This window comes from Sceloporus occidentalis, unplaced genomic scaffold (assembly GCF_023333645.1).
Source record: "Sceloporus occidentalis isolate IW3139 unplaced genomic scaffold, rSceOcc1.0.p SCAF_4, whole genome shotgun sequence".
NCBI lineage: Eukaryota > Metazoa > Chordata > Lepidosauria > Squamata > Phrynosomatidae > Sceloporus > Sceloporus occidentalis.
In genome coordinates, this window is record NW_028316984.1 from 131,050,799 (window position 1) to 131,078,176 (window position 27,378).

General features: G+C 41.4%; 1 protein-coding gene across 5 annotated transcripts in view; it reads left to right on the forward strand.

Moving 5' to 3' along the window:
- LOC149314617 (CD82 antigen-like) overlaps positions 1 to 27,378 on the forward strand; it is a 114,976-nt gene that overhangs the window by 11,809 nt on the left and 75,789 nt on the right. For 2 of the 5 annotated variants that reach the window (XM_089521485.1, XM_089521491.1), the window contains exon 1: positions 10,931 to 11,012. The exons of 1 other annotated variant lie outside the window; for it this stretch is intronic. The gene's annotated coding sequence lies outside the window, so the exon portion shown is untranslated. Of the gene's footprint in view, positions 1 to 10,930; positions 11,013 to 25,127; positions 25,186 to 25,933; positions 25,987 to 27,378 lie in introns of those variants that run through there. 2 more of the 5 variants (XM_089521486.1, XM_089521488.1) reach the window with 2 other exon arrangements.

Below are 27,378 nucleotides of genomic sequence, written 5' to 3' on the forward strand. Positions count from 1 at the left end.
AACTTTCTAGAGACTACCTGAAGGAGTCTTCCAAAATGCATCCAAGGATGATGACTTCTTTCATCTGCCTCCATTTTTCTTACAATTTCTATTTTCGTGGCCAAATGCATTATTTTCAATTCACCTTCAAGCCGTTTCTGATTTATGATGACCCTTAGAGTGGTTTTCTTGGCAGAATTTGTTCAAAGGGGGTTTTCTGTCACCATCCTTTGAGGCTGAGAGAGTGTGACTTGTCTAAGGCCACCCACTGGGTTTCCACGGTTGACTCTGATCTCCAGCGTCATAGTCCAGTACTCAAACCACTACATCACGCTGGCTCTCAGCCAAATTTATAGACCTCTGTTGCTGGTTTTTAACATGCTGGATGAAGCTGGTAAGGCAGGCTTATCTGTTTCCCCCTTTTCTCTTTGTTTTGCTGTTTGTACACACTCAGTAAGAGATTCTGAAGGCAGCTACTGCTTACCTTGCCTGTTGTAGTTTGGCACATACAGCTACAATAGGATCAGCTAGAGTAGAATCCCTCTCTTTCTCATCTCAGGTTTTACTGCATTGTTTATTACAAAAGTCCATATTATCCAGCCCTCCTTCACCAGCCTCCCAATGCTGATGTGCCTAAAAACTTCACCTAGACAGAGGATGAAAAGGAAATGTCTGGGTGGGTATAAAGGGACTTTGTAAAAAGGAGCTTCAAGAGGATTTACTAACAGCAGCATGCCTGTATTATGCAATGGAGCCACTAAAAACAAAGATCTAGCCCAGGGCCTTTTAGGCATTTTTGAAATACTGATCCCAAAATCCATCACCATGTTGGCTAGAGGTGGTGGGATTTATAGGGTAAAAACATCTGGAGAAGCATAGTTGCCTACCCCTGCTGTACCCATAGTGTGACCAGGAAGTCCACTGATCCAACTACCTAAGACATCTTCCTAAAGGTGTTTGCTGAGAGTGGTGAGATATTTAACGTTGTGAACTGTAACTGAATGGAGAAATACCCAACCTCTTCATTTTATGGAGTTTATCACACTAGTGAGATCCTGTGGGAAAATGGGATTTAAATAGAGTTAAATTAGGGAAAATCCAGAAATGCCCGAAGTTTATCACACGACGTCACTGTTAATGTAAATAACGTGAAGTTAAACCAAAGTTAAACTGGAGGAAAATGAAAGCTTTTTACTTTTGGGAAATTCTGAAAGTAAAAAGATGATGTTTTTCTCTGTTTTAACTTCGGTTTAACTTTGCGCTATTTCACCTTCCCAAATTGGCAAATTCTGTTTAAATTCAAATTTAATTTTACTCTTGTTTAAATCCCATTTTCCCGCGGGATCATGTTTAGTGTGATAAAACACTATGGCAGATTCATTCTTACTGTCCTGAGCAGTGATACAGTAAATTATAAGTAATGTGGTCTGATTGCCAGAGGGGATAGCCTCATTTAGGGGAAATGGAAATTTTTTCCAGGGGCAGCACTGGAATTCAATTGAGTCTATAAATACCCCACAATACAAGTAGTGTATGCCTAGTTTGATTATTCTTTTACACAACTTTGTGCTTTCTGGCTCTTGAAATTTGAGTTGAATACAAATAATTTCAAACACATATTTGCTCCTTTGGGTATGACAGATTTTTATATCCAGCAATACAGTGGAATTCACATTAGGATTAGAAAATATGCCACAAGTCAAACAATGCATATCTTCCCATCCCAAGACTTTTACATCTAATAGGGTATCTATATCAGTCCTTTCATGCTACCAGCTAGCATGGCCAATGCTGGGGAAGGCTAAAAGTGAGAAGAGTTTGTTTTTTCAAAAAGTATTTCATCCTCATTATTCATTATTGGGTGGGGGTAATGTGTGGCCCTTTAGAGGGTGTTGGACTATAGTACTCATAATTGCCATAGCTAGCTAGAGCTGATGAGAACTATAGTCTAACGCCATCTGAAGGCCACAAGTGCCCAATCCTGTTTTCTAATGTTTGAACATTAATTCATTGCTGTCACCTGCAATGTTTTTTTTTAAAAAAACAGCTAGTAGCTTTGTTTGTTGTGTTACTTGTTACTTTAGTAGTGTGCAAATTGATCTTGTAGCATGTTTAAGACTAACTGTGCAAAAGAAGTTGTAGCATAGCTTTTGCAGACTTGATCTATTTCTTCAGATCCATGGAGCGAACTGATGCCCAGGAAGAACTTCTGTAATTATCTTGTATGAATACCCATAGAAATACAAAATGTATGGATATGGTGATAAGGTGACAAGTTCAGTTTTAACTATGGTCATTGAGAGACAAAGGCAGGAGGAAAGATGTTGCCTAACTGGCCAGGGTGTGTGGACAACCATATAAAATGGTGGGAGGGAGTTTTGGAATGAGGTGTGTGCAGGCTGGAAACCAGAAAGGAGATAAGGTAAACTGGCTAAGAGCGTCCAGTGTTAGAATATGTGTAGTGTGCCAGGAAGCCATTGCTTTTGTTCAACCAACTGTTGATGGATTGGAATTTGTAAATACAATCGGCCCTCTGTATCCACAGATTTTTTAAATATATGGATTCAAGCATGCACAGCTTGAAAATATTCCAAAAGGAAACCTTGGGCTTTATCATATGGACAAAAAAGACAAGAGCACAACAAGATGCTCCCATCAATATTGAGTAATAGCACAAATATTTCCAAATGAAGTTGTACGATATCACGATTATCCCGCAATTATCATGTGAATAAACATTAATTCTAGCACCACTTTTTATTCATGACTCATTTTTTTTGTCTGTGATAAAGTCCCTTATATTTGTCATTTTGTATAATGGACACAGTTTCACTATGCCATTGTGTTTAATGGGACCTGAGCATCCACAGATTTTGGTATTCATGGAGGGTCCTGGAACCAAATCCCAGTGGATATCAAAGGCCCACTATATATTGTAATTCACCTTCCCCCCCCCCCCCTTTCCAATCTCTCTTGATAGTCTTTTTTTATCCAAGGACTATGTCCTGAGGTCAGAGAAGGAATGCCTTGGAAGACTGAAATGTTTTGCAACAAGCTTTTGTGTATTCCCATTCCTAATATCTGATTTACGTCCATTTATCCTCTGATATAGAGACTGGTCTGTTTGCCCAATGTAGAGTGCTGAAGAGCATCATATATCACATTAGTGGATGAGCAAGTGAAAGTACCTCTAATATTGTGGGCTATGTGATTAGGTCCTGTGATGACATTTGTGAAGTGTGGCATCTGGGGACCTTCTCGGACTCATTCCCCCCCCCCCCCCCCCCGTTATGGGCATGGGAAGGGGCTACTCGGGGCAGTGCAAGTCTGAGAAAAAGCGCATTTTATTGCACCTCAAAGTGTCCTTTGCTTCTCAAAATGGTCCCATTCCGTCACCTAGCGCCAAGCCGTTCCCATTCAGGGCTGAGACTTCCGACCGAAGCAAAGGATGCTCCTCAGTCTTGAATGGGAATGGCTTGGTGCCGGGCGATGGAATGAGGCCATTTTGAGGATACTGAGGTGCGGTAAAATGCATTTTTTTCTCAGACTCGCATGGCCCCAAGCGGCCACTTCCCATGCCCATAACGGGGGGGGGGGGGGGGGAATGAGTCCAATAAGGTTCCGGGTTTGTGGCAAGGACTTGTACCCTTCTCGCCATCTGTGTTGTGCATCCTTTTCCACGTAAGTAACTGTTTGAGATTAGGAGGCTGTCTCTAGGCAAGTAAAGGCCTGCCACCAAGAGCTTTTGAGAGGGCAGTGTTATTGTCCAAAATACCGTATTTTCTGGCGTATAAGATGACTAGGCGTATAAGACGACCCCCAACTTTCCCAGTTACTATATAGGGTTTGGGATATACTCACCATATAAGACTACCCCTCTTCCAACGGACACCAAATAAAAATTAAAAAAACATCAGATTTGATTTCAATATGATAATTTTAATTCAAATAATTATGACATGCAGGTACTTACCAGGAAAACCTGTTGTATACAAAGCCTGCTTGGATTGGATTGTATACAAAGCCCGCAGATGCTCCAATCTGGCTTGGTAGTTTCAGCACCCACCCTCTAAGACGAAACCCGGCGTATAAGACGACCCCTGACTTTTGAGAAAATTTTCCTGGCTTAAAAAGTAGTCTTATACGCCAGAAAATACAGTAGGTTGTAGTTCAGTGTTGATTCATCTGAGTGGTGTCAGTTGGCAGCTGGGAACAATTGGGAACATTATTAATGAAGTATCTAAAATAGTGCCATTCCCATATATCGCATTAAGTTTGAAATGTGCCTTCATCACACCCTCATTATCAAGAAAAGTAATTGGTTACAAGTGCTACAACTGCTTTACTTGAAGTTTGTTATTTTCAAGCTCTAAGAAGCCTGATTTAGACTGTTTTACAGTTCTATCACATACAGCCCTATCTGGTCTGTATTTACTCACTGACTATTAAGTCCTGTGGTATAATGAATTTCATTCCCATAGAAGTGTACAAAGGTTGCATCATTATTGTTTATATAAGTGATCAGCATAAATCTGTGGAGGATGCCAGTCAGAAATTCCATCATTTAATATGTCTGTTCAAATAAATAAGATTATAGTGGTATAAGGGCTGATGCCTTTGCTGACATTAATATTAAGCATTTCTGGGATCAGAGAATTCCAAGAAGCAACATTTAACAATAGCTTTAAAGTAGGAAATGGAATATTCATATTATAGCCAAATAGGGAAGAATGATGGAAAATGGTGGCTGGTGTTTGAATTTGGCAAAAATATTAAGCTTGGCTTTATGTGCTAAACAACTGCTTTAACTCAAGTATTTCCTCTCTCCTTTTCATGACAGATCCTGAAGACACATTCTTAGTATTTCTGTTATAGTTTTAATGGTGAATAGACTTCCTAATAAGAGGCCCATTTATATCAAAGGGGAAAGCTAAGCAGCCATCCTGTTTTCTTCCACAGAACAGAATGGGAAAGGGTTTATTAGTTGCTGGATTATGCCCAGTATCTGCTTAACTTTATTATCCACATCACATTTTATCCAGAGGAGAACTGGTCTCATAAGTTTACTCATAAAGAAGTGTTATAGTAGGAAGAAATTACTTTTCCAAATCCAGATTACAACTTCGTCCCATCCTATGCATTTTTACTCAAATCCTGAAATCAGTGGAAACTGCTCATAGGCCATAGAAATGCAGTCTTAAAATTATTGCTATTCAGTGGGACATTCTAAGCAGGTATGTTCACAATCACAACTGATCTGTTGATCGAGTTTAATCCTCCATTCTTGTCTGGGTGTAGCGGAGTGGAGGGTCACAAGTTATATGAGATAAACTGGTCCCTTGGAAGAGACATAATGTGTGAAAATACAGTGGACATTGTAAAACATTACAAATCTACAGCACTACATAAATAAAGAAGAAGAAGATGAAGATTAAAAGATCATAATTAATGTTGTGTTACCAGTATTTTGTTATAATAATCACAGAATTGTGAGAATTATGATTTAATATGTGTGGAGTAGAGCAGTGGAACTCTGGGAAGAGTTGTCAGCTCAGGACAATCCCAGGCCCTGCGATTTCAAAAAACCCAAGACTTTGGAGATTGGCAAACTCTTTTTAAAGCACCTTATCCCTGGCGGGATAGAGTTACATTTAAATTTACAAATGGGTTTTATCGTATTCACTGTGACCGGGTGAACGCAGCCCATATACAGCCCAGACACTAGCCGGGTTTATTCTTTGGCTTTTCAAGAATGGGTAAACCCCATTTTTGAAAAGCTGCAGAATAAGCCTGGCTGGCATTTGGGCTTTATACTGGCTGCATTCTCTGGCATCTGGGCTGTATATAGGCTGCATTCTCCCAGCCATGGTTGACTGCGATGACCCATTTGTAAATTTAAATGCACCTCTATCCCATTGGGGATATGGTGCTTTAAAGAGAATGCACTAATCTCCTATGGCTATGCCAAACTGCAGAATCAATTCAGTTTGATAATGTTTTAACTGTCATGGCTTCATCCTATCAAATCCTGGGATTTGTACAGGTTTAGTCTCCCTTCTCCAAAATGCTTGGGATCAGAAGAGTTATGGATTTTGCAGTTTTTTGGATTTTAGAACATTTGCATATACGTAATGAGATATCTTGGAGATGAGACCCAAGTCTAAACATGAAATTGATTTATGTTTTTTAGAATATCATTGCACTGCCTTTCCCCCCAGCCTCAATACGGACTGAAACTTTTGTAAACCTTTTAAAATGTACCAAGTTCAGAGGCATCGCATACCTGATTGTGGCATCCTGTACCTGATCCATACTTCTCTCATACTTTGCAAAGAATGGGAAACTCCTGTTCTTTCAAAAAGTGCCAGAGAAGTATGAATCGGGTACGTAATGCCAAGATCGGTATGTGATGTCTCTGGATTGGGCATGGAAGTGTGTGATAATATCCATTTTTAAAAAGTTTTTAAAGGTTTCAACCCGTGCCGAGGCTGGGAGGAAAGGCAGTGCTATAATTTCTAAATATACATTATACACATAGCCTGAAGATAATTTTATACACAATATTTTTAAATAATTGTGTGTATGAGCTGGAGTCATTAAAAGAATAAAATAGGCCCATTCTAGACGGGCCTTTAATACGCCCCCGTCACGTGCTAGGGGTTGGCCGACCTAGCATCCATACCGACCTCACCCCTAGCACGTGATGGGGGCGTAAAAATGGCGGCGCCCTATACACATGCTTAGCGTCCGCACGTCCCCCTGCACTTGCGATGTTACGAGTGTGCCATTTGCGCACTCATGCATCACAAATGCGACGCAAAAAGAAGCTGCTTTTTGCAGCTTCTTTTTCCGCCGCCGGGAAGCCTCTCTGTTTGGAGGCTGAGGCTTCCCAGTGGCGGAAATGGAGGCGAGGGCAGACCGCTCTTTTAGGGCGGTCTGTAAACCACCATATAGTTTTAAAAGATGAAAGCACTTAAAAACAGTACACCTTTGCTTTCTGATGGTTCAATATACACAAAGGTGTACTGTTTTTAAGTTCTTTTATCTTTTTAAACTATATTTTATTATTTTAATAACTTATGTGTTTTAATACTGTAACAGTTTGATAACTTTTGTATGTTTTAATTGTATTCAGACTGTAAACTGATTTGTGTCCAATTTTTGGGGGAAAAGCAGAATATAAATAAATATAGGCATGATACATATCAGCACCTACCCCTTTTATCTCTGGGTTGGGGGCAGGGAAGCCTGGACCACGGAAAAGCAGCAGAATGCCGCTTCTCCGTTGCACGGAATAGGGATGTCCTTGGGACTTCATGACCCTGGACACCCTGGGAGCCACAGCCATGGGAGAAAGGGCTACCTGGGGTGTCCAGAGACATCACACACACACTACACCGCACTGTTTGGATGTGGCACGTGCATGACGTAATCATGGCGACCCCCATGTAGATGGGAGGCCGCCATGATTACTGCGCCACCACATACTAGGGTTGAGGAGTGTACGGACACTCCGTCCCCAGGCAACCCTAGTACGTGACCAGGATGGCACAAAGCACTGGTCTGGATTATGCCATAATAACAAATATATAATAATACTCCAGTGCTTTGCTGGAGCACAAATGCCAGGATTTCATGGGAGGGAGCCATTAAAGTAAATCTATGTTATCGTATATACTCTACTATAAGTCGACCTCATGTATAAGTCGAGGTCAGGTGTTGGGGTCAAAATTATGGATTTTACCATGACCCGTGGACAGGTCAAGGATAAAACTTGGAGGCTCCTTCAGTGTGTGTATGTGTGCATATGGTAAGAGAGACTCTCACTGAGACTTTTCTTCATTTCAGATGTCGTTTCAGCCAGACACACCAGGCAGAAGGGGGACTCTTAAACCAACAGCAATATCAATCAATCACCCTGCTTGGCTCTTTCTTGCTAAACCCCTCTCCACACAGCATGGGGAATCTGAAAGAGCTGTAAATAGGTCAACTTGGGATTTTGGGGTCAATTTGTGGGCATAACTTTTTAGACATATAGACAAGTATATATGCTAGACCTCTTCCTGTTATAGCTTAGCTTAACCTAGCACCATTAAAGAGCTTTTCTATCTCTAATGGAATTACCATAATAAAAGTTTAGTTTATTTCCTGTAGCCATTGATATCAATGCTTCATGATCATACTAGGTAGTCTCATGAACTCTCTATCAATATATATATAAGCACATAAATCAAGGCATTACTTTCCCCCTTGGGATTTCTCCTTTTTGCCCTGAGTACTGGGGGAAAGGAGCTAGGCCTTAAGATCTGGCAGTCCTAGCTCGGTATGTACAAGGGGCATTAATAATAGGAACAGATGGTCTGGGCTTACTGGACATTACCTCTTTATCTTGCCTGATCGGTCGCCTCTCTATGTAAACTAATATAAACAGGGTGGCCTCAGCTCCTTTCTCCTTCAACCACATCCTTTCTCTCTCCCAAGCATGTTGCTTCCATAGCATCCTATTTTTATCTTTCTCAGCTGGAGTTCCTATAATAAATATTATTTTCCTTTTTTACTTTAAACAGTCATTGTTGCCTCTTCAAAGGACCAGCCTTCCATATATATTCAACAATACATACTACAGCCAGGAGTGCCATTTCTCACTGCCTGGACTGCAGAAACATTCAAAAGCATGGTTTGATCCTGACTTAATAAACATTTAAACTAGTGCATGCTGTGATTCAAAGGTATGTATTCCTAGCCAAATTGCCTGGAATCCAAATACTATGTCTGCACATCAAGTTCTAGGGCTGAGCAACAGAAGTCATGTCCTCTAGAGGAAACAAGCATACTCCCCAAAGAAATCTTTTGGAATATAAAAATTGTAAACTATAACTTTAGGCATAGAACGAACACTTTGATCTCTCTCTCTCTCTCTCTCTCTCTCTCTGTGTGTGTGTGTGTAACTTTGAACTGATATTTTGAATCTTTTCCTGAAAGAAAAAATTGCTTGTTTGAGTATAGATGTTACATTAACCCACATGATGCATGTTCACATATCTGCAGTGGGCCCTTGGTATCTGCTGGGGTTTGATTCCTGGAAAGTCCTGTGAAAAAAAGCACCTGTAGAATTCCTCTTTATTTGTGTGATAATGATGGGATTATGGCAACACCTCACGACATCATCTGATAATCTTCGTGCACTAGTGTGATATGAACCGGGAGCATCCTGGTATGCTCCCATCCCTTTTCTGGGTGGAATAATCTCCATAGGTTCAGTGGAAGACACTCTCTGCCCACTGATGTTGATATACTAGTGTTGACACACAATTCAAATCCTATTCTTCAATTCAAGTAGTATGGTTGAATTTGTGGATGCAATTATCCATAGATATGGAGGGCCAATGATATACATGGATCTCCAAAGATGATCTCAATAAGCAGACAGACTGTTATGAAAGAATTAGATTTCTGAATTCTCACAAGTGCCACAGCCACCATTTGCTAATGCAGAAGAGAAATGTACTTGCTTTTCTGCTGGTGTTTCTTACTGATGCTTCTTATAGGAAGATCAGAGACAATAGTTTAATTTTATACAGGGCAGGCACAGATTTCACCTAGCTGTCCATGCGGATGCCAAATGCTCAGTTTAGCCTTTTGCTACATGCTCTGTGTTTGTATTGTGTGTTACATTCAAACTAGTATGGAGTGAATTTATCAAGTGATATTGGCATATGCATCCAGGACTGAAGTCAGCCTGGGTTGTTGGAAGAAAACTGCAGCTGCTGAGTCCTCTTGATGGCTGAAGAATAGGCCCCATTGAAGCACATTTTAGACGTAAAATGGCACAGCTTCACATGTGATGCTAAGAAAACCTACTAGGCTGGACCATGTCATTTTGGGGTTACTTTTGCTATTAGATTAAAAAAGCAGGCAGTTCTTTTAAAAAACACATTCTGATCAGGCTTGCATTCTTTTGGCATGTACTGAACATTCCAGTACTACCATAGTGGTCTCCTTATAAAATGTTGCAGCATGAAGTGCTCTCAACCTTTTAGAGGTCGAGTGCCCAAACTGCAACCCAAAACCCACTTATTTATTGCAAAGTGCCATGTCCCTCTAGCTTTCTAGTAACAAACTCTGGCAAACTCTGTGCTGGGGTGACGGCACCTGTGCCCACAGAGAGGGCTCTGAGTGCCACCTCTGGCACATGTGCCATAGGTTCGCCATCACTGCGTTTATTCCAATCCTATTCAGAATGGTGGTCCCTCTCCTGGAGGCAATAAATGAGCAGTCGGTCCCTATTAGGTTTCCAGGAATGAAAGAAAGAAACAATTATAGTCAGTGAGCACAAATATGGTTGTCTCTGGCACACTGGGAAAAGATTGCTGTTCCTTTACACCCGTGAGGTTCTCATAGCACATTGGTTCCTCACACATGAGATGCACTCATTTCACCTCTTCCATCTCTTCTCCCACATGGTTTTCCCCACAGTTTCCATTCCCCACAGTAACCAACATTTGGTTCTCTCTAGCATGCACAGTCCTCCATGGGCCTTTTCTTTTTTGAGGGTGGGGGGAAGGTGTGTGTTCTGATGGTTCAGGAATTTCTTTCCTCTTTTTTTTGGAAGGTGTAATAAAAAAAAAACCAAATTGCTAGCTGTTTCTGCCACAACTATTAGCCTGGCATTCAGCGGTATAGATGGGAATTATGAACTAGGAGTAACATTAGTGTAATCCCCTCCCCCCAAGGATCCTATATGGTGTGAAATGGGAGGAGGAGGAGGAGGAGGTCAATGAGGGGGTGACACCAACCCTAGGGACGCCACTGCCAGGTCTCCCTTTGCCAGGCTGCAGTGGGGCAGTGCCAGCGTGGCTTGGGCATTCCTCTGGGCCAGGCAGGGTTAACCTTGGCCTCCTCCTCCTCCTCCTCTTGCTCCTGCTCCTCCTCCTGAATGCAGCAGGTCTGCTGCCAGCAGCTGGGCTGAGACGAGGAAGGAGCTACTTTGTCTCCTCTGCCTGCCAGCAAGCTCCAGGGGCTGCTCAGCTCAGGTATGCCTTCTTCTGCCCCTCTCTGCGCCTTGGCTCCAAGGGTCGCTGGGGGTCTTCCTGGGGGTGCCAGCCCCCTGGGACTGAGGGACCCGGGCTCAGACTTTCTAGTTAGGTGGGGGGCAAAGGAAAGGCTTTTAGGGGGCGGGCGAGGGGTTCAGGGGGACCAGGGCTGCCTCCCCATCTCAGAATGGAGGACCTGCCCCCAGGAAAGCTGAAAACAAACACGCCCGAACCTAGTCTGATCCTTAGTTGTGCTCGGAAGGATGGAGGGCGTTTGGGGGGCTCCCGCCAAATCCAGGGCGCCCTGCTCACTGCAAAAGGAGGACAGCTGGCCACCTCAAAATGGAGGGCATGCGAGGGAAAGGGAGGACGCCAGGAAAGCCACAAACACACACACAAGTGTGAATTCTAGCTTTTTGGTCATGCTTGGAATGGAGGACCTTGGGGAATTCCCCCTGGATAGAAAGAAGGGTTAAATGTAGGACGTGTCCTGGGAAAGGAGGAGGACCAAGCCTGGCCACCGCTGAGAGAGTGTGTCTCTGTGTGAGTGTGTGTTTGTGTGGCTTCAAGTCCTTTCCCAGTTATGGGGACCCTAAGGCGAAGCTATCATGGGGTTTTCTTGGCAAGGTTCCTTCAGAGGGGTTTCTGCCATTGCCACTGCCAGGCTCTGAGGCTGAGAGAGCGTGACTCGTCCAAGTAGGAGACTTAGGGGCGGTTTGCCTGGAGGGGGCAAAACGCTCATACAAATATAAATCCCATGCTTGCTCAAAATGGAGGACACTTTGGAATGCCTCCTGGGCAGAAGGCTGAGATTGAGGACATGTCCTGGGAAAGGAGGACCAAGTCTGGTCACTCTGCTCTGGAGGTCCCTGAAGGGGAAGCTGAAGTATGCCCCGTAAAGAAAGGAAAGGGGGGGGGTTGTGCATCAGGACTTCACTTTAGGCAGCCTGCCAGCTTCAGAATAACACAGGATTCCTCCTCAGTCCCTCCCCTCTGTTCCCCCAACCCTTTGCCACTCCATCTTTCCTACTGTACCTAGTGATTTATTTATGGAGGCTGTTTGGTCTTGGCAGTGGGTAAGTGGGCCGCCTTTTCAGAGAAGAAAGGAATGGAAAAACCCTTTGTGATGAGCTTTGCCATTTCTTTCTGGCACCGTTCCAGTTCCTTCCTGTTATTATTACTATTAAATAACCTCAAGGCAGGCAGAAGTTCAGTAGGTGCAGATCTCCTTTCCAGCAAAGGGAGGCAGTGCTGGGAAAGACTTTCTTTTCACTTTCACAGGGACTTTCCAGGTAAAGACTGTGGGTGGAAAGCAGGGACAGGGGAGCAGGGCTTTATTATTATTATTAACCTTTATTTATAAAGCGCTGTAAATTCCCCCTTTATTTCCTTAACTAGAAATAAAGTTCAGAGTTCCCCCTCCCACAGGAGCAGAAGCAAGTTTCCTTTTCACACACAGCATTGGGTGGCAGGCCACAAAAACTGAAATGAATTGGAAACATTCAGGGGTAGCTTTGTTGACCATTTAACAAATGCAAACAAAAACCCATCAGTGATACCTTTATTGGCTAACCAAAATGCACAATGTACTTGTTGCAAGCTTTCGAAGCCCATGGAGCTATTCAAGTATATTGTGCATTTCGGTTGACCAATAAAGGTATCACTGATGGGTTTTTGTTTGAAATAAATTGGTTAGTTTTCCAGGTGCCACAACACTCATTTTTATAGCAATGCAGCTGTCTCACTGGAATTTTAATACTGCAATTTCTCCTTAGTTCTGAAGCTGCTGCCTTCCTGCTAATCTTGTTTGTATGAGAGCGCTCAGCCCTTGTAGGAATCAGTGGAAACACACACACACACACACACACACACAGAGTTGTGTGTTAGCCAGACGTCTAAAGTCCAAACTGTTGTGTTCTGATGCCAAAGTGTAGGCTTGCTGCACTTTTTCCCATTGATCTTAATGAGAGGTCACTGGGCTGGTTCTGAAGGCATGTGTGTGTGTGTGAGAGAGAGGGCCTAGCTCTGTGTGCAAAAACTGCACACGTATTTGAAGAAGGGATTTTGATGTTGCTGTTCTTTTTCTGAAAAAGAAACAACTGATTGGGCAGGTAAAGGAATGAAGGAATCTCTTTTGGAGGTCTTTAAACAGAGGCTGGATGGCCATCTGGCTGGAGTACTTTGACTCCGTATTCCTGCATGGCAGGGAGTTGGACTGGATGGCCCTTGAGGTCTCTTCCCACTCTATGAAGGAGTGAACAGTAAAGAACATAGAGCTTAGAAAAGTCAACTTTTTTGGACTGTTCCTCCCAATATGGCAAGTGGAGATTGTGAAAGTAGTTGTCTAAAAAAGAGTACAGTTGGCCTTTCATATCCAGAGATTCTTTATCCATAACCATCCACAGTTTGAATTTATTTATGGTATTTATACCCTGCTCTTCAGCCCTAAAGGCTCTCAGAGCAGTTCTCTGCCCTCAGGCTTACAATCTAAAAAGACATGACACAAAAGGGGAAGAGAATGGTGGTGAGGAAGGGAATCAAGTCCAGTGGTTCCTCTGAGGCCTGGACCATGGCAGATGGACTGGAGGGAGGGTCTTCTTTTTGCTCTGGCTAGCCCTGATGAAGTTGGGCCTGTCTTATCACTCCCTGCCAGGCAAAGCTTAATTTTGCCACTTTATATAAGGGACACCATTTCACTATGCCATTGTTTGTAATGGCACTTGAGCATCCATGGATTTTGGTATCCACAGTGGGTCCTGGAATCAAATCCCAGCAGATTCCAAGGGCCCACTCTAGTTTTTCCAAGCTGTAAAAAACTAATCCCTCATCTTTTTTCCACTGAACCTTCAACAAAAGATAACATGGAAGATAATGTAGGAAAGGAATATTCCAGGCTAGCTCCTCATACTTCATGGCTTTACTCAGTTTTGCCACTTCTGCAGCCAGGAAAAGGCAGTGATCCCACCTGAGCACCATGGGAATCTTGGCTAGAGAGTGTATTTATATAGCTATCTCTGCCTGCCTGCTTGTTGTTTTTTTACTTATGGCTACCCTAAAGTGACCCTATTATGGGGTTTTCTTGGCAAGATTTTTTTCAGAGGAGGTTTGCCATTGCCTACCCTAGAGGCTGAGAGAGAGTGACTTGCCCAAGGTCACCTAGTGGGTTTCATGGATGAGCTGGGATTCGAACCCTGATCTCCAGAGTTGTAGTCCAACTTACTTAACCCTTTCTCTCTCTTTTTGGAATTGTGGCGACCCCAAGGTGACCCTCTCATGGAGTTTTCTTGGCATGATTTGTTCAAAGGTGGTTTGTGCTTGCTCTCCCCTGAGGCTGAGAGCATGTGACTTGCCCATGTTCACCCAGCAAGTGTCATGGTGATGTAGAGAATCGAAACCTGGTCTCCAGAGTCATAGTCTAACACTCAAACCACTACCCAATGCTGGCTGTCTAGGGCTTGCCTATACGATTAAAATACTCCTTATTCTGTTTCAATAGGATGTGATCTGGCCACAAGCAATTTGGAGGAGTTTGGGCTGGTGGGGGGGGGGGACTCCACAAACTCCACAGGAAAAGGAGCTAGCCAAGACACTGAACCATTGAGTGGAGCCACAACTGAATAGTGCTTAACCCACCCTTGGCCCAGAGGTGAGCAGAGTGGTGGTGGTGGGGAACCGCTGTTGCTTCTCCAGTTTACATGTTTTCCTGATGACTCCTCAAACCCTGCCTCCTCACTAGACCAAATGAGTAGAAGTAGCATTACCTCCATTCAATTCTTTTTTGACATGGGAAGATGAGGGCAAGTGACCACTGCTTCTCCCTCTGACTGTTCACCTATCATCTAGAACAGGGTTACTCCAAGTGGTGGTCCCTTGACTGGCGCCAGTTTCCAAGCCATTGGTTGCCATTCCCTGGGCAGTTTGTGTGTGTGTGTGTGTGTGTGTGTAGAAACAGTTACAGCCAAATATGTGTATCAGTTCCTGGTGTTTTGGGAGAAATTAATAATTTCTGGTCACCTACATCCAATACTCTGAGAAGAATACTATCAATTTGAGCTGTTGCGGCAGTAGAAATAGAACCTAGCCTTCCAGAAGGAGAAAGCAAAAGCTGAAAAGATAAAAACTTGGAGAAACACCTTGCTTGTGCATCTTTGTCGTCTGCCCACTCACCTCTTATGTGGGTGGGGATGGATTGTGATAATAGAGGCCATTTTCTAACATTGTGGTAGAACTCATGCGCAGGGAAGTGAGCAAGAAGGTAAAGTAGCTGCTCTTTTATTGCCCTCTCCATACTGCATTGAAAAGACAGAGCAACCTTAACAGGCAGTCCACCCCTCTGATGTCCAGAGATGGTGAAAAAGAGTGCAGAACAAGGAACAGGTGCTGTCCCCTCGCTTGGCATTTGTTGATTTTGTGTGCCTCCAAGTCATTTTTGTCTAAGGCAAACCTATCATAAGGTTTTCTTAACAAATTTCTTCAGAGGGGGTTTGCCATTGCCATCCTCTGGGGATGAGAGTGTGTGACTTTTCCAGGGTCACACAGTGGGTTTTTATGCTCAAGACCGCTCTGACAATGTCTGACCAAGTTATAGAACTCAGAAGAGGTAGTACAGTGGTGAGAGGAGGTCCAGGGAACTTCCTGGCTGGAGAATGCATTTCAGATGTTATGGCCACTACCTTAAATAATAATTGTTCTTTAAAAAGTGCTCTTTTAGTGCAAATTGGTTTGAGTGAAGTTATGGCAATTGAATGGTTTGTTTCAGAATGGCATTTATTGCACTTTAAAATAAAGAAATTAACAAGAAGCAAATGACACTAGATACTGGTCTGACAGTGAACAACTGGCAAGAAACTGTTAAAGCTAAAATGTTTAAATTCAAACAGCAGCTGCTGTACTAATAAGAGGTTTGGAAAATAGTAACAGATAGCCAGTATTTAAAAATATATGAATAGTCAATTTTTTAAAAAAGGAGTGAGTTTTTTGGTTTGTTTTTTAAAAAGTTATGGTTTTAACCAGAGAACCCTGGTAAAAGTATAGCCTTTCCTCATTTTCCTCCTGTACAAGAGAAAGCTGAAAAAACATGTTTTGCTGCTTAACTGCTTGGTTTAGTCCTATGTTGTTGTTGTGTGCCTTACTTACAGTGACCCTAAGGAGACCCTGTCATGGGGTTTGGCAAAATTTGTTCAGAGGAGGTTTGCCATAGCCTTCCCCTGAGGCTGAGAGCCTGTGACTTGCCCAAGGTCACCCAGTGGGTTTTGTGGCTGATCTGGGAATAGAACCCTAGTTGCCAGAGTTGTAGGTCAACACTCAAACTACTGTGCCACATTGGCCTATATTGGTATCCATTGCAGTTTGGTTATAGGGATCCATGGGTGCTCAAGTCTCATCAAATATAATGGCATAGTAAAATGGTGGTCCTTATAAAATGGCAAAATCAAGGTTTGGTTTTTGCATTTATTTTTTTAAAAATATTTTTAAGCCATGTATGGTTGAATCTGTGGATAAAGAATCCATGGATGCAGAGGGCCAACTGTAGAGGTTACCAACACCAACTTATCAGTATAATTCCCAAAGTTTTATTGGAAAATATAAATCATATCAAAGCCTAATAACTTTAGATTGTTAATATTAGAAAGCATTAAAACATGGTTGATCAGGCTTTCTAATACATAAAAGAATGTTTCACATTATTAGTATAATAATATAATATAATACTGTTTTCATCAAAACAGTAATGCCAAAAAAATCCTTGCCTAAACAACAACAACAAAAAAGGGTTTTCGTGTGTGTGTTTTAAAACTGAGTTCTTTTCCAATTGTGGGTTTTACAGTATTTTGTTTATTGAACTCTCCTCACAGATAGTTTTAGAAGCAAAATGTCAGTGCAAGCCACCTATTTTTGAATATCCTTGTGATTGTAACATTTGGCCTGAGTTTAGGTGCCATTTGTTTTCTAGAAAATGTGTGTATTCACAAAAGAAATCTGAGCTTGTTAGAATTGTAAAATGGTCAATTGAGGATCATCAACAGAGATGTGTTCTGTAACTGGTTAAGAAGATTTCTTGTGTTGACTGGAATGCAACAGCTGCAGTGTGCTGCCATGTCTGTAGTATGAAGCCCTGTTATAAGTATGCAAATTCTAGGTTAAGTAGCATACTGTATTAAATCTGTGATGTGCATTTTCCCTTCCCAAATAAGCAAACAGAGCCCAATCTATAGCAAATGTGCTAGGTATAGGTAGGAGAAGTTTAAAATGCTTTCCTCCAGCTGATATTTCTAAATTTATCCATCTGCCTAGAGGACTAAAAGAAAGAAAGAAAGAAAGAAAGAAAGAAAGACTCAGCTGTCATCAAGGAATCCAGTTTCACAACTTTTGCTGGAGAAACTGGCAGTGGAAACCCACAGGCTCCATATGTGCAACTTCCCATGTGGTGCTGGTTGGTGTGCCAGTAACTATGGGTTCTGACCAAAGAACTGAACATTGATCTGCTTTAATCTACCAGTGATACCTCAGTTAATGCAGTTAACTTCATTTTACTTCTTTGATAGAACATTTGGTACCAGAGGCAGCAATAGTGTGGAAAAAATAGGGATATGATAAAAAAAAAAAGAGTTCAATGTATTTTAACAAACTTTTTATTCAAAATTAACAAACTGTGCATATAAAATGAAACAACCAGGTCAGGCAAGCCTTGCCTGTGCAAACAAAATGTTGTGTAACCTGCTAAAGACCACTTGAAGCCTTCTTCCAAAATGCATCCGAGGATTACTTGTTCTTTCATTTGTCTCTGTTTCCCTTTTGATTTCTATTTTGGTGGGCAGACTTATAGGGTTATGTTGTTGTTGTTTTTAACATGTTGGTGTAGCAGGTGAAGCAGGCTTATCTACTCTCCCCTTTTCTTTATTTTGCTATTCACACATGTTCAAGTAAGGGATTCTGGAGACAGCTTGCTTGTAGTAAGCAGGCACATACAGCTACAGAAAGATCATCTGGAGTAGTGTCACATTTTTTTTCTAATTCAGAATTTACTGCATTATTTGCTGCAACCCAGCACTGAAAATCTGTGCTGCTTTAGTCTGCCTCCACTGTCATCCCAATGCTTAGGCTGCTAAAAAATTCTAGCTAGTCAGGGGATGAGGAGGAAAAGGAGTGCTTGGTGGATGTAAAAAGACTTGCAAAAAGAAACGTAGGTGTCAAATTTTTTATTAATTCAGGTATAGGGCTTGGAAATGGAGAAACATCTCTGATTATAAGTTCCTTGAAGCTGACAGTAATGTATATTCCATTGCCTTACTTCCTGGCTAGATCACAGCCTCCTAATACATGCATTCATATATTTATCTTCTTCAGTCATGTGACCCTTGTACATACCAAGGTGTTATTTGTTTCTTCCAGTTAATCTTTTACCATACCTTTCACTTGCAGGTGTGTTTACATCTCTTCTTCACGTGCCTCCAATTTGATATCTTGTCCTGTGGTGCCCAGAACTCAATTGTCTCTTGAGGTTTCCTCCTTGCCTCTTATTTCTTGCTATTGTAGTCTCAGATATTTCTTGGCTGAGAACTCCAGTGTGTTCCAGTAGCGAGCAGTTGAAATGGAAACTTTAAGGACCAATGGCTGGCTGTTTATGCTGTTTTATAGACTGACTTGGGCACTGGCCAGAGCTGGATACTTCAGAGGAAAGTAACTGAAAGGCAAGGAGCTTCCTGAGATTGTGCTTTTGGCATGTACATTATGCAGGGCAAAAACATACTGTAAAAACCAAGGGTCCTTCACACTACACAAATATAGTACCATGATTCCATTTTAATTGCCAGAGCAACATACCATGTCATCCAGGGATTTGCACTTTAGGGAGGGTTTTAAAAAATTCTCAGCCACAGTGCTCCAGTGCCTCACCAAACTAAAACCCCCAGAATTCTGTACAACCAAAACCAGATCCAGCATTTCAAGGAATGGGTGTAGTTGGTGCATAAGTTTTTATATGCAAAAGCACTCCTGATCACCACAGAAGCGTGGGCTTCCAGGTTCAAATCTGAGTCCAGGAGTACATCCAAACTGTGAACCTGTAGTAGCCCCATCGAATACAGGCTGAATCCCTATTCCCTGAACTGCCTTTTGACAGACCAGAAACACTTCTTATATTCATTAATTTTCAATGTGTTTACCCTCATCCAATACTTAGAACAGACACTGGTTAAGGACCAAGACAGTCTCCTTCATTTAGGGTGGAAAGGAGTAGTAGAGATGGGTGTCATTGCATATTGATGGCACCATATCCCAAAACTGTACACAACTTCTCCCAGCGGTTTCATGTGTATATTAGATAGAATGGAGGACAAAACAGAAAACTCTGAGGAACCCCACAGGCCAGTAGCCAAGGAATCCCCCAGTGTCATCTTCTGGGTTAGCCCCAGCAAGAAGGAACAGGGCCACTGTAACACAGTCTTTCCAAGTCCCATCCAAGTGAGGTGGACCAGAAGGTTACACCATATTATTGATGGTATTGAAAGCTGCTGAAAGGTCCAGCAGAACCAACAGGGAGATACTCCCCTGTCCAGTTACCTGTGTAGTTAATCCACCAAAGTGTCCAAAGTTGTCTCTGTTCTATAGTAAGGCCTGAAAATAGATTGAAATGGATCTAGATAATCCATTTTATCCAGAAACCCCTGGACTTAGAAGGCCACAACATGCTCCAATACCTTGCCCAAAAATGGTATGTTAGACACTGATTGCAAATTATCCATTATAGAAGGATTCAGGGATGGCTTTTTCAACAAAGGCCTAACAACTGATATTGATAGAAAGTTGGAACTCTGCCTTGTTGTAAGGGGACATTGACTAACCCCTTCACCACTTAGCCAGTTCCCCTCCAGCCTGTTTAATGAGCCCAAAGATCAAGGTGTAGTACATAGCTCTCACCTGACCAAATGTCAAGATGTAGTACATGGCTCTCACTTCTCCAAACATCCTTTCTATTCACTTCAGAAACATGTACTTCATTCATATATTTCACTGATATTATGGGATGCCTGACTATTGTGTAATCATCCTTTGTTCCTTTTACCATTCTGAACTTTGGCATTTGGCACAGAAATAAATGGAAAGAGAGATCTTGCTAAGTTAAAATGTATAGTGTCAACAATAATCTTATTGGATGACTCCAGATACCTGCAGTATGTACATCAGGTATGGAAAAAGTGTGGTCTTTCAGCTGAAACTGGACTGCAATTCACATGGGCTTTTGTTAGCATAGCCAGTAGTGCAGGAAGATGAGTGTTTCAGACCAACACCTGGAGGATAATATATCCTGTAGTCCTGATGTGTAACAGCCTGTTCTGAATCAGTGCAGTAAAATAATGCGTGGGCCATCAAAATCCACATGTTACCTGAGTTGGTCCACTCAGTTTCAGCAGAATATAATCATCCCAGTGAAGAGGTTGGATCCATACTGCAGTGTTTTGAAAACTCCACAGCTGCTGCATTTAAAAAAAAAAAAAAACTCCAGTAGTGTGAGAGTGAAAAATAACACTGCAGCTCATGTGTTAATATTAAATGCAGGCTCAAACTGATCTAATATCCAAAAGCTACAGAGATCTCAAGAGAGACTTTATTTGCAGTTTGTTCAAGCCACTATCTGAATCTGAGTAATGAGATCCCTAATAGTTCTGCAGTGCTATGTGGCACTGAATGGAACATGAGTTACTCTTTCCAGTTCTGTTTCTGCATCAGAAAAGGGATGAATATATGCATAGATTTGTCCATGCTATTTACTCACCTAAAGGTCAGAAGGAGTAAACTGCCCAGCTTCATGTGATCACACAAATGTGGGGATATCCAAGGGGTGTCGGGAAGTTTTTATACTAGTATAAGCTATGCTTCAGTGTGTACCACTGTTTTAAATATCCAGCACAGCCAAATATTTTGGTGGAGGTATACATATCTCTCATAAAGGATACATATCCCAAATAGTAATGAGTCTAGATGAAATTGTGTTGTGTTAGCTGCCCTCAGGTCGACCTCGACTCATGGAGACTGTGGATGAGACATCTCGAAGCCCCCTTATCCTCCACTGTTCTGCTTAGGTCTTGTAGATTCAGGCCTGTGACCTTTCTAACTGAGTCTGTTCATCTGGTGTGTGATCCTTCTCGCTTTCTACTACATTCTACCTTTCCTGGCATTATTGTCTTAACTACTGTGCCATACCTTCTCATGATATGGCCACTCAGTTTCATCATCTTGGCTTACAAGGAGAGTTCAGACTTGATCTGTTCAAGAACCCATTTATTTGTCTTTTTGGCTATCCACAGTATCTTCATTACTCTTCTCCAGCACCACATCTCAAATGAAGTCATTTTCTTTTTGTCAACTTTCCTCACTGTCTAGCTTTTTTATCCATACATGGCAATGGAGAATAAAGTGGCTTGGATGAGTCTAACTTCAGTGCTCAGTTGTGTATCTTTTACTCTTTAGGATCTTGTCTAGTTCTTTCATTGCTGCCCTTCCCATTCCTAGTCTTCTTCGTATCTGTGCAAAAATGTGTGTGAACATACCCTGAGTGAATTTGGCACCTGTCCTAATCACAGAATATATCTGGGCCTTGCATGGCTTTTAATTCCCATTAAGCACCTGACATCCTGCTTATAAAGCAATTGGCTTGGAGCTACTGCTCTTTTTGAATGCTAAATTCTGTAGTCAGTGTTCAAGTTCAAGTGCGCAAAGAACTCCTATCTTAGGTTCCTAAGACCGGGGGGGGGGGGGGGGATGGAGTCTCAAAACTGCTCAGAACTGGACTCAAACATGAGCAGTGTGAATTTTTTTTGGCCAGTTATGAAACTGTTCCAGGTTAGGGAAACAGCCATTGAGAAGGCCTTTTCCCTTGTTCCCATCAAACAAGGGAGGGTAAGTGATGGTTTTGAGAGAAAAGTCTTTGCCTGTGAAATACCATATACAGTGATTAATCACTGCTGTCCCTTTGAAAGTTATCTGTTTTATAGTTATAATAGTGACCCACCTGCATCACAATAATTCAATCCAAAATACTTAAGTGGCCCCTTAGTATCCATTGAGGATTGGTTCCAGGACCCTCAGTGGATGTTCAAAAGCCATTAAATACAGTGGCATAGTAAAATGGTGACCCTTATATACAATGGCAAAATTTAGGCTTACTTTTTGGAATGTATATATTTTTTTAATATTTTCAAGCTGTGGATGGGTGAATCCATTGATACAGAATCTGTGGATATGGGGAACCAACTGTATAAAGCCAGAGTAGAGGGTACTGGATTAGGTAGAACAGTGGTCTGATTGAAGAAACTACTTTATACAAAGATTAAGGGGTTTTCTAAAAATATGTTGTTGTTTTATAACCTGTAGATATCTGTGGGACAGCCTAATGGCTTGTGATGGTCAGTGAGCAGGGGCTGGGCACTTCAACTACAACATGCTTAAATAAAGGAGCAACACTGCCTTAGTTCAGTGGCATACATTTTTCTGAGACTTAAATGTGCAGCTCTCCTAGCAACTTTTGTAGTGATAAATAGCAATATATACTTGCTTGATTTCACTGTAGGATGGGTGGATAGAGCATCCCACAGTAATGTGAGGAATGGGATGAGGGAAGGGAAATTATTATTCAATGATGATCTTTCTTATTCTACTCTGCCCACTTTTTATCTTGTATCTTTGCCTCAGCTAGCTTCAGTGCATGCTTTAGATTTAGAATCTAGCAACAGTTGGATTAAATGGTTGGATTACTTGATGGTGCCACAGCATGTGAGAAAACTAATATTGTGCAGAAGACTCTATCTAGGATTTGATCTTACGTTCTGATGTCAAAATGACCTTTCCAGTACAAACAGTTCTTGTAGAAAGAGACCAACTGTTTCTTGTTGTGCCTATGCAAAGAATATTAGGAACTATCCTTAAAAAGCAACCAAATAGTCGTGGGAATATTATGCTCATATCATTTCCAACCTAATGGAGGTGGGAACTGTCTTCTGCTTTCAACTGGTGTGAGAGTGAGTTCTAATTTTCAGAATTAGACCTGTTACAAAAAAGAGTTGGGGCTCTTTAAATTGGGCTGCAGTCTACCAAGGCTTATGCCATATAAAATTATTATTATTATTATTATTATTATTATTATATTTATTTATTTATTTATATCCCACTCTTCTCACAAGGCTGGGACTCAGGGTGGCTTACAATGTTAAAAATCACTGTACAGTTAATAAACATACAAAAATAGTACAGTATATTAAAAGAGTATTAAATTACTACAATAATTAAAACAAATTCAATGCTAAAATCAAATTTAAAAAGATTAAAACGCTTAAAATACATTAAAACATGTTAGTCTGTAAAATGCTACAAAATAGTGTTCAAGATTTATCTAACAAATGAACCTGCAGCATAGTACTGTGGTTATGACAACCAGCTGGACCTTGCCAATAAAAAGAATTGCCTACTCCATCACCAGTGTTCCACAGATGACTGGGTATATATTTTCCTTTCTTCTTCTTGTGTTTTTGAGGATGGCATATCTAACTTCCACATTACAAAAGAAGCATATTGGGAATGAAACAAAAGATAATCTCAGCCCTTTTAGGGTCAGAACTCAAGTTGACTTTGGCTGTTCTACTGACTATTGTGTGCTGCGCCCTCTGAAGACCAGCCAAGGCCATATCTAATAAAATCCATAAACATTTCCTGTGTATGTAGTTCTCTTAACTAAATCAACAACTCAGGGGTATTGACTGGAAGGGGATTCCTTGACTTTTTTGATGTGTTGTGATGGCTGTGTAGATCCCAAAGAAGCTTTGGCTTAATCCTCTCTCTCTCTCTCACACACACACACACACACCTCTCACTGTATTTAAATTTTACTCATGAACTCCTTGCAGCAGAAATCAGTAAAGTAGACTCCATTCTGATCAATGTTTGATCAATGTTCTGATTAATGTTTGATCAGTGTTTGAGTTCCTACATGGCAGGGGGGTTTGACTAGATGGCCCTTGTGGTCTCTTCTAACTCTATGATTCTATGATCCAAGTTATTTATGGCACTATTTACAAAATATGCCCACTGAACTATTTGAAAGAAAACTTGGCAAGATCTACTACTGTGAAATAAAGAATCTCTACCCTCTCACCAGTGTAGTATGGTGGTTTGAGCACTAAACTACTACTCTAGAGACCAGAGTTTGAAACCCCACCCCCTCGGCCACTGAGTGACTTTGGTCAAGTCACACACTCTCAGCCTCTGAGAAAGGCAAAGGTAACCCCCCTTTTGTACAAATCCTGCCAAGAAAACTCCATGAGGGTTGCCGTAGGGCTGCCATAAGTCAAAAACAATTTGAAGGCACAGAGCAAACAACAACACAAACCTCTCACCTAAGCATTCTTCTTAGGTTGGTCCTACATGAGATGTACCTGTAAAACACTGGCTCTTTGAAGCAAGATGCTCTGCACTTGCTTCATGTGGCTGTTTTTAGGACAGGGCTTGCTTAGGGCACTCAATAGAGTTTCAGATAAGTGAGTTTGGGAATAATTTTGAAAAAGAGTAGATAAAATAATATCCTCGGCTTTTTGTCTCTTTCCACTCATTATTGTATCAGTGGATTGTAACAGCCCAGGTCAATCATAATGGCAAGCCATAGATTATTATTAAGGGTATGAATCTCCTCAAGCATTTGACACAAGCACTGCCAGTCCCACTTCCAAGTGGGGCCGCACGGAGGAGTTTAGAAATGTATGCATCCTCATTTAAATGAATATTGTTGCAACCAGATTGGGAAAAGGTTGCAGTTTAAACTATGATTTATCAAAAGAAGCCAAGATCAGAAACTGCTTCATGTACAACCAGAATATGATTAGTGTCATGCCTCCAGAGCATCTTTGATGCTCTTGAGACATATATTTAGTTGAGATTATATTAGCTTTTCTATGTATTAGTTTAGAAGGGGAAATAGAAATCTACAGCTTTAAGAAAGGCAAGGATTGTGGGAAATCCCAGGGTCTTTATGCTGTCTCCCTCTAGTAGTTTCAGTGTGTAGTAAGATTTCAGCCAAGTCAGACCTGGAGAGAGTATTTTCCTTTGACAAAAAGATAAGTCCACAGAAGAAGAAAGATAGTCCTCAGAAGAAGAAAGATAGAATCTACCAAGAAGAGAGAGCAAGGTACAGTGGTACCCCGGGATACGAATGCGCCGCCTTACGAAATTTCCGGGTTACGAAAAAAATCCATGTAATTAAATGTTTCCGGGTTATGAAGGTTATTCCGGGTTACGAAGAAAATTTTTGGTGCTTTCCGGCGCGATTTCACACGAAATCGCGGCTTTCGCTATTAGCGCCTAAGGGCATTTCGGCTAGCGAAAGTTTCCGGGTTACGAAAGCGGCGGCGGAACGAATTATTTTCGTAACCCGGGGTACCACTGTATTTGAAAAGGACTGTTGAGAAAAAGGAGATCCGTTTTGTGTTTTTGTGTTATAACCAGTAAAGCTTTTGAAAACTTAAGAAATTTGTGGACAAGTCTTTTGTTCTGGCTGTGTTCCCGAGAGCCAGAGGCCTTACTACACCCAAAGTCCATAGCATCGCTCTTGGGACAAAACAATTAGGAAGTCAGCGTTTCCTATGTCTTGCAGTATGGAAGGGAAAGATGTTATACTCAAGTTTAAGTAAACTCATTTCTGGAATGCTGAACTATAGTTTAGCACTGGATCTGAACAAGGCCAATAAATGTTCACTCTGTGAAACATTCCTCTGTGGTGAAACTGATGAACATGCAGTTCTCTATAATTTCACACAGCCACATGGTAGGATAGGAATAACAGAATCTTCCTTGTACTTAGATCAGGCTGTTGGTTCATCAACTGTCAGTTTTACTTCATCTGGAATCATTCTTCAGGGTTTCACGCTCTCTTTGGGTGCTATTCCATCTTCTAGACTGCAGATGCTGGTGGTCCTAGCGTGAATCCCTGGTACTGTATATATGTCTGTTTAATATACACACAAATGTTTATCCCGTGAACTTTTTCTTGATCAGTTTAACTTTCTTGGAGTTAGCATTCTTGTAATTAGCATTCTTGTAATATGCACCTAGACAGCTTGCTCAAAATTAGATATAAATAGCCAAGCACCATACATTTCTGAAGTCTTAGAATTCTTATTTTTCACTTTTTACACAGCATGGTGGTCGGGTGGAGGAAATCAAACTATGTTATTCTGGAAATTGTTGGAAATGTAAGAACCCTAAATATGCAGGTACTAACGAGGTGGATTAATAGCATGTTGATTACAGATGTCAAAACCACAAAGAAAATAGGAACTACTGCCTTAAAATGCTTTAATTATAAAACTTTATACAAATTTAATACCACACAATTAAAATGTTAAAAGCATGTTACTGAGACACTAGTAATTATCACATTACAGAAATAATGTTTGGCATAACTGGTCATTCTGATGTGATCTTAATTTTAAAGCTTTTAATGTTAAAACCTACATTTAAAACTTTTTGGGGGCTTTAATAGTTTTAATCAACTTGTTACTAATCTGTCTTATTGGTTCTTTGCCTCCAGTGTTTTGAGAGTGTTCCTAGTGGATCAGATTCTGTCAGTTTAAGTATACTTTGGATTGCGGCTTCTTGCCAGCATTGCCAGTAGTGAGGAGGGCTGGGAACTGAAGTTCAACAACATCTGGAGCATTGTATTTTGCCCATGCTTGGCCTAAAGCATCACACTTCCAAGCTCCAAAAGACAAGGAAGGCAATGACATGTTGTTTATGTTGTTATTGTTAGTTGCCATTGTCAGCTCAGATGTATGGCACCCCTGTGAATGAATCAGAGACTTCCAAGATAGATACCCTGTTGTCAGTAGCCCTGCTCAGGTCTTGTAGTCTCTGGGCTGTGGCTTCCTTGAGGACTGTATCCACCAATAATGCTCTCTTCCTCTTTTCATATTGCCTCACACTTGACCCAGCATTATCATGATTTTTAATGAGTCATCTTGCCTCATAATACATCTAAAGTAGATTTTGTTTCTAGAGTTTGGCTTGGTTTGTAATGGATGTGCTATGGGATCAAGCTGTAGTTACAAATGCTGGAACTTCACAAGCACTTGGCATGACGTTGATATCAAAGAATATACAGGTCCCAGCAGACCATATCTGTTTCTTCCCTCAAAGTCTGACTGAAGTATGAAATCCCCTTCTAGTAGCTTCCTCATTGTTATGCTCCTCATCTTTCTCCTTCTGGGTTTTAATAATTTTTCCTGAAACCTTCATGAGGTCAGGGGAAGGGTGAATTTGAAAGAGCCAATGGTAAATAATCATACACACTTTCTCAGTATCTATTCCCTTTTCTATTTGCAAA